Here is a 10,427-nt window from a genome sequence, read left to right on the forward strand (position 1 = left end):
TGCCTGCCTTGGCCTCCCAAAGTGCTAGGATTATAGGCATGAGCCACTGCACCCGGCTGCAAACTTTCTTTTTTAACCCTCTTGTGTTTAATCCTCTTGGCTCCACCTACATGCAAGTTGGGGAAAGTGCTATGAAATTTAATCCCTGGCTGGGCAGCCTTTCCAAATCACACCTTTGTATTATGGTAGAGCCAACACAAATATTTTGATGGACAAGTAATTCCCCTTTCTGTATATGCTGCGAGCAAAAAAAACCCACATGATTTATTTTAGTTTAGATCTTCCTAACTGCAGAGCATGAAGCAAGGACTTCGATGTAGATAGTTTAATGGAAAGTGATTCCGGCAACCAAGGTGAGTGAGTCGAGTGAGACAAGAAAGGAAAGAAGGAAGCTATGGAGCTGGTTACTGTGGTACATAATGAGGCAATCACATTTATGACTCTGACAAAATGTGTAGAATGCATGTATATTGTCCTCTAAAGTACAGAAGACAAGAATACTTAGCCCATTGACTCCCATACCCCATCAGCATTACCCCTTCAGATTAACTTCCCTGTACTCCCAGGCTATGCTGCAGGTTGTGTTAAGCAGTCTTGCCAAGATTTGGAGAAAATTCTGAAGCAGAAAAGATCGGAGTGTGTTCAGAGCCGTCTATTTTTGGAGGCTGGAATAGATAGGGAAAGACGATGAAAAACCCTGCATAACAAAAGAAAAAGTATACACAAAACACCATACAAGGAAAGACTAGTAAACTAAAATTAGGAGAGAAGGACAAGGAAGAATAAAAAATTTTCATGAAAGAGTTAAAACCTTTATAAAACAATGTCTCTCTAGCATAAGACACATGATGGACAGAAAGAAAGGAAAGTAACATTTTTCAAATACTAACTATATTGAATTTTTACGTGCATCATACCATTTAATTCATCCAATAATTGTGAAACATAGGTATTGCTCTCATTCTACAAGGTAGACATTATGGCTTGGAAAAAATGAGTTAATTGTTAAAGATTATGTAACTGGCAAGTGCTGGGCTCCTAATTCAATGTCAGTATGGTTCCATGTCAATGATGCTTCCACTGAAACAGCAGAGGATAAGGAAAGGTGACTAATGATCTAGACAGTAATACTAAGAAAATGACCAAGGCCAGTGCCCCTCATACTGTAATATGCATATTAATCATCTGCAATGTTTTATTAAAATGCAGGTCTGATTCAGTAGGTCTGAGGTGAAGCTTGAGATTCTGCATTTTTTCATGGGCTTCCAGGTGATGCTGATGGTGCCGGTTTGTGGACCATACTTTAGTTGCTAAGGCCTGAACATTTCTACTGAAGTCTTGAGAAAAGAGAATTGTTAAAATAATATTTTCAACACCCATTCATGACTTTTATTATAAAAAACAAAACAAAAAAAAACTCTCATTAAACTAGGAACAGAGGGGAACTTCCTAAAATTTATACAGAGTATCTGCAAAAAATGTACAGCTAACATCATACTTTAATGGTGAGAAACTGGAATCTTTCCCACAAGATCAGGAAAACGGCAAGGATGTTTCCTCTCATTACTCCTTTCAACACTGTACTAAAAGTAATAGCGAAATAGCAAAGGAAAGAAAATAAAAGGTATACAGATTGGGAAAGAAAAAATAAAACTGTCTTTGTTCACACATGACATTATTGTCTATGTAGAAAATCTAAAAGAATTGACCAGAAAAACTCCTGGAAATAACAGTTAAAATACGTTGTAAGATACAAGGTTAATATACAAAAGTCAATCACTTTTATGTATACTGTCAATGAACAAGTGCAATTTTAAATTCAAAATACAGTACTATTTACATTAGTGTGCACAGAAGTAAAATACTTAGGTATAAATCTAACAAAATACATACAAGATCTACATGCAGAAAACTGAACTAAATAAATGGAGAGATAGTCCATGTTCATGGGTACAAAGACTCAGTATTGTCAAAATGTCAGTTCTTCCCAACTTGATTTATAGATTCAATGTAATCCCAATCAAAATCCCAGCAGTTATTTTGGGTATATGGACAAACTGGTTCTAAAATTTATATGGAGAGGCAAAATACCCAGATTAGCCAGCATGCTATTGAAGGAGAAGAACAAACCTAGTAAATTGACACTACCCAACTTCAAAACTTATTATGAAGTTCTAGTAATAAAGACAGTGTGATACTGGCTAAAGAATAGACAAATAGACCAACGGAGCAAAGTAGAAAATACAGAAATAGACCCATATAAACACAATCAACTAATCTTTGCCAACGGCATAGCAAAGATAGTTTTTTTTTTTTTTTTTTTCCAACAAATGGTGCTGGGACAACTGGACAACCATATTTAAAAATAAATTTAGACACAGACTCTCCACCTTTTACAAAAACCAACTTAAGATGGATCACAGACCTAAACATAAAAATGGAAACCTATAAATCCCCTAGATGATAATATAGGAGAAAATTTAGATAACTTTGGGTATGGAGATGACTTCTTAGACACAACACCAAAGGCATGATCCATGGAAAAGAAAGCTAAATTTTAGTAAAATTAAAAATTTATGTTCTATGAAATATACACTGTCAAGAAAAGGAGAAAACAAGCAACAGACTGGGAGAAAATATTTTCAGAAGCTATATCTGATAAAGGACTGTTATCCAAAATATCCAAGATCACTTAAACTCAACAATAAGAAAACAAAGAACCTGCTTAAGAAATGGGCGAAAATTTTGTAACTGTGGTTTACATTTAAGTGTCTAATTCATCTTAAGTTAATTTTTGTATAAGGTGTAAGAAAGGGGTCCAGTTTCAGCCTTCTGCATATGGTGAGCCAGTTTTTACAGCACCATTTATTGATATAAAATCCTTTCTCCATGGCTTGTTTTTGTGAGATTTGTTCAAGATCAGATTGTTGTAGATGTGTGAGGATATTTCTGAGGTATCTGTTCTGTTCCACTGGTCTAGAAGAACACCTAGGCAATACCATTCAGGATGTAGGCATGGGCAGAGACTTCATGATGAAAATGCCAAAAGCAATTGCAACAAAAGCCAAATTGACAAATGGGATCTAATTAAACTAAAGATCTTCTGTACAGCCAATGAAATTGTCATCAGAGTGAACAGGCAACCTACAGAATGGGAGAAAATTTTTGCAATCTGCTCATCTGACAGAGGTCTAATATTCAGAATCTACAAGGAACTTAAACAAATTTACAAGAAAAAAAAATAAACAACTCCGTAAAAAAGTAAGCAAAGGATATGAACAGACACTTCTCAGAATAAGACGTTTATGTAGCCAACAAACACACGAAAAAAGCTCAAATCACTGATAATCAGAGAAATGCAAATCAAAACCACAACGAGATACCATCTCATGCCAGTCAGAATGGCAATTATTAAAAAGTCAGGAAACAACAGATGCTGGCAAGGCTGTGGAGAAATAGGAACGCTTTTACACTGCTGGTGGGAATGTAAATAAGTTCAACCATTGTGGAAGACAGTGTGGTGATTCCTCGATCTAGAACCAGAAATACCATTTGACCCAGCAATCTCATTACTGGGTATATACCCAAAGGAATATAAATCATTCTACTATAAAGTCACATGCGCATGTATGTTTATTGCAGCACTATTCACAATAGAAAAGACCTGGAACCAACCCCAATGTCCATCAATGATAGACTGGACAAAGAAAATGTGGTACATATAACCCATGGAATACTATGCAGCCATAAAAAGGAATAAGATCATGTCCTTTGCAGGGACGTAGAAAGGGCTGGAAGCCATCATCCTTGGGAAACTAACACAGGAACAGAAACCAAACACTGCATGTTCTCACTCATAAGTGGGAGTTGAATAATGAGAACACATGGACACAGGGAGGGGAACGACACATACTGGGGCCTGTTGCGGGCTGGAGGGAAGGGGGAGGAACTTAGATAATGGGTCAATAGGTGCAGCAAACCACCATGGCACACATATACTTACATACCAAACCTGCACGTTCTGTATATGTGTCCTGGAACTTAAAATTAAAAAAAAAAAAAAAAAAAAGAGAGAGAGAGAGACAGAGGGAGGAAGAGGCAGAAAAAAGCAAACAGAAATGTGCACAAGATCTGAACAGACACTCACCTCACCAAAGAAAATAAACAGATGGCAAATAAGCACATCAAAAGATGCTCTACATCATATGTCATCAGAAAACTGCAAATTAAATCACCAATAAGATATCTATTAGAAAGACCACCAAATGCTGAAAACTGACACCACCAAATGCTGGTGAGGATGTGGAGCAATAAGAACTCTCACTTACTGCTGGTGGGAATGCAAATGGTACAGTCACTTTGGAAGACACTTTGGCAGCTTCTTAACAAAACTAAATATACTCTTACCATATGATCCAGTATTCATGCTCCTTGCTAATTATTATTAAGAAATCATGCAATAATTTCTTAATACTTAGAAATATTTACTCAAAAGAGTTGAAAACACACGTCCACACAAAAACCTACACATGAACGTTTCTAACAGCTTTTTTCATAGCTGCTAAAACATGGAAGCAACCAAGATATCTTTCAGTAGATTAAAGGATAAGTAAAGTGTGGCCCATAAAGACAATGGAATATGATTTAACACTGAAAGAAAATGAGTTATCAAGCCATGGAAAGACATGAAGGAGATGAATGCATATATATATAAGTAAAAGAAGCCAATAGGAAAATGCTACATACTGTATAATTTCAACTACGTGACATTTTGGAAAAGGTAAGACTATAAAGACAATAAAAAGATTAGTGGCTGCCAGTGGCTAGGCGGGTGGAAGGAAAGAATAGATGGAGCGCAAAACATTTTTAGGGCAGTGAAACTACTTTGTGTAATATTATAATGGTGAATTCCCATCCTTATACATTTTCCCAGATCCATAGAATGTACAACACTGAGTTAACCCTAATTAACATAAACTATGGTTTGGTAACAAAGATGTGTCAGTGTAGGTTCATCAGTCGTAACAAATGTGCCACTTTGGTGGGGGGTGTTGATGCTGTAATGGAAAAGACTACTTATGCATCAAGGCAGGGGTTATACAGAAAATTTCTGTACCTTCTGCTCAATTTTGCTGTAAACCTAAAACTACTCTAAAGATAAAATCAATTTTTAAAAAGTGGGCTGGGTAAGTTGGCTCATGTCTGCAATCCCAGCACTTTGGGAAGCCAGACAAAAGGAAGGCTTGAGGCCACCTGCTGCAGTCCTAGTTACTCAGGAGGCTGGGGCAGGACGCTGGGGCAGGAGGATTTCTTAAACCCAGGAGTTTGAGGTTACAGTGAGCTATGAGCACACCATTGCACTCCAGCCTGGGCAACAGAACAAAATCCTCTCTCTCAAAATAATAATTTTTAAAAGGAGATATTCTTGCTTCAATAATGGACTTAAAATAATTTGTTTATGTTTACATTATTTAGAGGATTCTATTTCAAGTTTTATCCATAGAGTAATTAGGATTTTCTCAAAACTCTGTATTTTCTAATTATTGTAGTTCATTAAAAACTAGAGAAATACTGGCATCATGAGAAACATACAAATCTATGATACCAGCCAACCACCTATTTATCAAGGTTATTCTATTCTTAACTGAATCAACCTACACCTCTGCTATTTGGCAGATTGGTAGAGAGAGATGATACCCATAAAAGGGTTATTTGCATACACTCTATGTAAATTCAAATGTATAAAATATATTGATGCCACAAATAAAATTTAAAAGTGTACATTAAATAAGACTTCCTCACTTTTCATTTGGCATGCCACTTAAGATTCTGGTATCTCCATGGAACACCCCACTAGGTATTACCGATATTGTACAAACAAAACATACCTCAAGTCTGGCTTCTGCAGAGGTGTCCCTGATGCCAAGATTCACATTTTTGACCTGGGACACAAGAAAGCAAAAAATGGATGAGTTTCTACTCTGAGGCTACATGGTGCCAGATGAACATGAGCAGCTCTTCTCTGAAGCACTGGAGGATGCCCACATTTGGGCCAACAGATACATGATAATAACTTGCAGCAAAGTTGGCTTTCATACCCTAGTGTGCTTCCACCCCTTCCAAGTCATTCACAACAGAAAGATGTTGTCCTGTGCTAGAGCTGACAGGCTCCAGATGGGTATGGAAGATGCCTTTGGAAAGTTACAGGGCACCATGGCCAGGGTTCACATTAGCCAATTCACATGTCCATTCGCACCAAACTGCAGAAAAAGGAGCATGTGACTGAGGCCTTATACAGGGCCAAGTTCAAGTTGCTTCACCAGCAGATGATTCGCATCTCAAAGAAGTGGGGCTTTACCAAGTTCCAGTCAGATGAATTTGAAGGCATGGTGACTGAGAAGCAGCTCATCCCAGATGGCTGTAGGGTCAGATATAATTGTGGGTTTTGCCATTAAAAGTAAATTCTTTTGCACCACCCTAATACATCCCCAATTGTGGTCTCCTGGACCAGTGACAGGTCCTACATTCATGAGATTTTCCACTGTGCCCCCTCCTCTTTCTGCCCACCAATAAATCCTACTTCCTATAAATAAATAGTAAATAAGACTTAAACTTAAGCAAATATGCATCTATCATTTAATAACCTTGTGAGGCTGGGGTTGTGACTTCTTTAAATCTAAGTCTCCAGACTCTTAGGTTAGGGTAGATTAACACCTAACCCATAAATGTCCTATGCTAGTGTTTTATGCTAGAGTGCCTGGGATAACAGAAAAACCATAACCCTATTATACGTATTGATATTGAGACCAAAAGTAAATCAACAGCAGAAACAGAATCAAGCAAAGCGGCTGGTATAGATAACTGTAAGAATTTCAGAAAGAGTAAGCAGGAACTTTACTCCTAAGCCTTGGCTGGAAAAATAAGTATTCCCAATACTATTACAGAGTTGGCTTTATACATCGAGTACCATATTAGTAAGAAAAATGCCTATGGGTGTTAGAAATGTTTATAAATCTATTAATTTCAGAACGAATGTTTTCTGAATTCTTCAAGGTGAAAACCAGTGTTTACTCTTCCTGGCATTGATCTTTCTCCACAACTCGCTCTAAAAAAAATCAATGGCAGTTTCTTGCTGGGCTCTGTTTGGAAGGAACTGGAAGCAAGTCAAACAGCTTTGGAGTTTATTTTTGTTAAAGGGTGGGCACAATAGAGGATGTCGTCGACATCTGCAGCATCCATGATGAATTATTTATTCCTGATTATTCTGAGCAGACAGACTTGTTTGCAGTAATATGTCACACATATTACAAAAGTTAGAATGCAAATGAAAGAGGGCCAATCTTATTTTTAGAACCATAAAAATTTCTTAATGTTTAGAAATATTGTCTTTGATGTTAATGATAAAAAAATCTTTTAAATCAATTTTTGGCTTCTGATAATATATTAGTCCTATGTTTATATTTTATCAAGCTTTCAGTGGTTGTATCATATGTCAATCTTATTTTTATGGGTATTCTGAAGGATAAATCTTAAATATGATATCTCATTACTAATTTAACTTGAATTGACTTAACTGTTCAATAATGGGTTGAATATAGCAATATAATCAAAAGTCATTTTTAAATTAGTTTGAATACATGTGAATCACAATTGAGAAACTTGGTAAAAAGAAAATTCCATTTTTTCTTAAGAATAAAATGTGAATTTAGTCTCAGTGTGTGCTAAGTGTTGTTTCGCAGTTTATTATAAACAAAATGATATTCAAGAATTATCTTTTCATTTAACTAAAATGTATGTAATTGCTGATAAATATAGTACTCAAATATTCCTTATTTACATTATAGGTAGCTGCTATTGAAGCCATATGTATCATTAGCTAAAAAAATACCACTTCATATTTTCTCTACCCCAGACCCTCACCAAACTTTTCAATATCTCCACCATTGTCGTCAGCAATCAAGAGTGAGCATACATGTTTGGTCATGGCTTTGCTACCTTAATAATATTTATAAGATTTTATTGTCAGTCTGCTTCAGTGAGCTGATGAATAACTGTTACAGTATTTCTGTGGAAAAATATTGTCTCTGCACCTACAACAGATAGACTTCAAAGAACTTGTTAGTTGAAATGTTGGTTGGTATTGTCAAAGTTATCATTTTCAAATTGATTTTCTATTCAATTCCTTTTCAATACCCACTTCTATATGCCCGATTTACAATTTTTATTATTCATAAAGAATTTAGAAAATTCTGATAATTAACATGGAGAAAACTTTAAAATGATATAACACACCACTTTGGAGAACTCTATACTTATTTTGCCACGTTTCCTTCTAAGAATACTCCTGTCTATATTCGTGTCTTTCATATAGTTTTTTTTTTTTTTTAAGGAGCTGCTTAACCATGTTATTTTTAAGCTGAATTTTTTACTATAATAACTTAAGTATCTTTACATTTTATTTAATATTCTACCACAACATAATTTTAATGACTACATGGTATGAATTGTAGGAATGTACCATGGCTTCTTCTTTATTTTCTAACTTGTCCTGTATTAGAAATTTAGGCTGCTTTCCAATGTTTAGCTTTAGAAGCAATTTTGTGATGAACGTCATTGTAGCTATACTCTGTCCACATTCCTATTTCTTTGGGATAAATTCTCAGAATAGCAATTTCTGGGTCAACATATAAAAATCTTTTGGCTGGGCATGGTGGCTCATGCCTGTAATCCCAGCACATAGGGAGGCCGAGACAGGAGGATCACTTGAGCCCAGGAATTCAGGACCAGCCTGGGCAACATGGAGAAACTCCATCTCTACAAAACAATGTCAAAAAATAGCCAAGTGTGGTGGTACACACCTGTGGTCCCAGCTACTCAGAAGACTGAGGTGGGAGGATCACTTGAACACAGGAGGTAGAGGCTGTAGTGAGCCATGATTGCACCACTACACTGAAGCCTGGATGATAGAGTGAGACCCTCTTTCAAATAAATAAATAAGATTTTCAATAGGTTCTGACAAATTGTCTTTCAGAAATATATTAGGTTTGTGCAAAAGTAATTGTGGTTACTTTTAATGGCAAAAATTATGATTACTTTTGCACCAACCGAATAGTATCAATGTATACTTCCACCAAGTATGTCTAAGGGTCCTCTTTTACTTGACCCCTCATCAAAACCTATGGTCCACTATATTCTTCAGAGTATATACTAGAAAATCCAGGGGGAAACATACAATCAGGGATGGGGGAATGGTGAGAGTAGAAATAGGAAGGAAAGGAGGCTATGACCTCCAGATGTTGGATAAATCACAACTGTAAGATCACTGGGGAATGAAGAAAGGGTTTGTTTGGAAGACTTTGAGGTCCAATGTGATTTTATTATACGAGGTCCTAAAAGTCTCCTTCAGTACTTCCCATGAAATTTCCCGTCATTGGTTTTCTCAGGAACTTTCTGCTGTAAAAATTTAGAATGCCAGGGCTAATTTGTTCTCTCAAAAGTCTGATTATAAAAGCATTTTAAAACCATGACAATCTATGCAAACATAGAAAACATAGATAGAAAAAGGCTATGGGTGTTAGGAATATTTATAAGTCTATTATTTTCAGAACACTTTCTGAACTCTTCAGAAAGTTAGAAATTATAATAATTCATGCTAATCTCCCAACAAACTGATAATCCCAAACTATTGTTAGAAATATTAATTATTCATAATGTGTCTCCCATTGTCTTGGGATTATATCTTCTCTCACCTGACCACAGAACAGAGTGCACACTTAGCCTATTATTACTAGATTGCAAAATAATTTATAGAAAAGAGATTAGATGATCTATAAAAATATAGTCACTCATTGCTCAATTTACTGGGCACAGGTTCAAAGCATTGTTCAATGTCTTTCATTCACACTGTGTTTCACTCTTCTGTATCTAGCTGGCTGCTTCTCAGGACTCACATTCACCAAGATCATTAATATTTTGTGCTAGAATTAAAGTGTGTGCATGCACGTGTGCGTGTGTGTGTGTGTGGGAAGGAGAGAGAGAGAGAGCACGCATGCGTCAAATGGAAACTGCTCTCCCAATACCTGTAAAGGCAAACCAGCCTCTATACTCTGCTTAGGGATTCCTCAAACTAAGTTTGTTTCCTCTCTTGGATACACTGCATTTCTTCTCTATCTTAAGCTACTTTTCAAATTTTAATTATCATATCTTATTTTTGTTAATATGCTTTTTAATTCTCAAATATTTACATGCCAATCTTATAATTTTTCATTCTGGCCTACAAAATCAATTATGAATTCATTTTCATAAGATCATTCAGCTTAATTTTCCTTAGGAGGAAACCTTTTGTCAGTTAAATGCTTTAAATATATCTTCAGTCTCATTCTATTTGAAGTTGGCTTGGAAATAGTCACTTTAGATAGAATATCAAA

The 10,427-nt window shown here is 36.0% G+C and overlaps 1 pseudogene; it reads left to right on the top strand.

Moving 5' to 3' along the window:
• Nucleotides 1–5,840: 5,840 nt before the first annotated feature.
• On the top strand, nt 5,841–6,532 carry LOC105524944 (annotated as a pseudogene).
• The last annotated feature ends 3,895 nt before the right edge of the window (nt 6,533–10,427 follow it).

Source organism: Colobus angolensis, unplaced genomic scaffold (assembly GCF_000951035.1).
Source record: "Colobus angolensis palliatus isolate OR3802 unplaced genomic scaffold, Cang.pa_1.0 Scaffold51, whole genome shotgun sequence".
NCBI lineage: Eukaryota > Metazoa > Chordata > Mammalia > Primates > Cercopithecidae > Colobus > Colobus angolensis.